We start from the raw sequence: 1,012 nt of genomic DNA on the forward strand, positions 1-1,012 counted from the left end.
CAGCGCGGCGGAAAGGAAAGAACTGGCGGGATGTCCGTGCCTGCCCTTCTGGGCATGCTCACTGGGGCTCCTGAGCATGCTCAGTTGGGCCAGGCACGAAAATCCTTTTAAGAGAGCTTGCTAGGCACCGGCAGATCCAGCGCAGGCGCACTAGATCCCATTGGTGTGAAGCACAGAGACCACGAAGAAGATCCATCACTGTCTGGTTTCTTTTTACCAAAGGACCTCTTTCCCCCCTTCCTTTTAGGCAATCCCCTCCCTGTAAGCTATCCAGAGGAATCAGAAGAGACTGATATACTGAAGGAGCCTGGGCTGCCTCTCCTGGAAAGTTGAGATCCACACGGGCTTGCACTGGGAGAAAGTCCTCTCTGACTGGACCTGAGCTGTTTCTCTTCCCCCCCCAACTGACCCCTCTGCTGTACTTCAGACTCTACAGGTATAGCCTGTGGGAACCAGGCTGCCCTCCATGTATTCCGTGGCCAGTGCAAGTATGGGGGCTGACCAAACATAGTGGGGGGGAAAGGCACAGCCCCCATACTTGCACTGGCCACGGTAGCGGGTCCCGCCATGGTGGAAAAGGTTGGGGTGAAAGGCACCCCATAATAGGCTATTCCGCTGAACCGTCTTGAACCGGTGGGGAAGGATTAAAGGTGTTTGGTGGGGCTGCAGGAAACTCACCGACCATTGCTGCCATGGAACTTTCAGCCGCGTTCCTAATGGCCTGCCTCTCCTCCCCCTCCCTTTCTGGCTGCCAGGAGGCCTCCAAGGCCAACAGGGACGTTGGCGGCACTGATCTGCTTAAGCTTAGGTGATTCCCCGAGGCCCCGAGGGCACCCACCTGCTCTTCACCTCGTCCCAATGCCGAGACAGCGTCCCGCAGCAATTTCCCTTTGCCCGAGACCTTACGCAGGAATGGCTTGCCTTGATGAAGCTCCCATTTCCCTGAGGGTCCCGTGACCGGAACCCTTTTTGAAGACTTCAAGTCCATCTTTAACTTATCCTTGTCTTTTAA

Source organism: Gekko japonicus, unplaced genomic scaffold (assembly GCF_001447785.1).
Source record: "Gekko japonicus isolate JY-2015 unplaced genomic scaffold, Gekko_japonicus_V1.1 scaffold1896, whole genome shotgun sequence".
Taxonomy (NCBI): Eukaryota; Metazoa; Chordata; class Lepidosauria; order Squamata; family Gekkonidae; genus Gekko; species Gekko japonicus.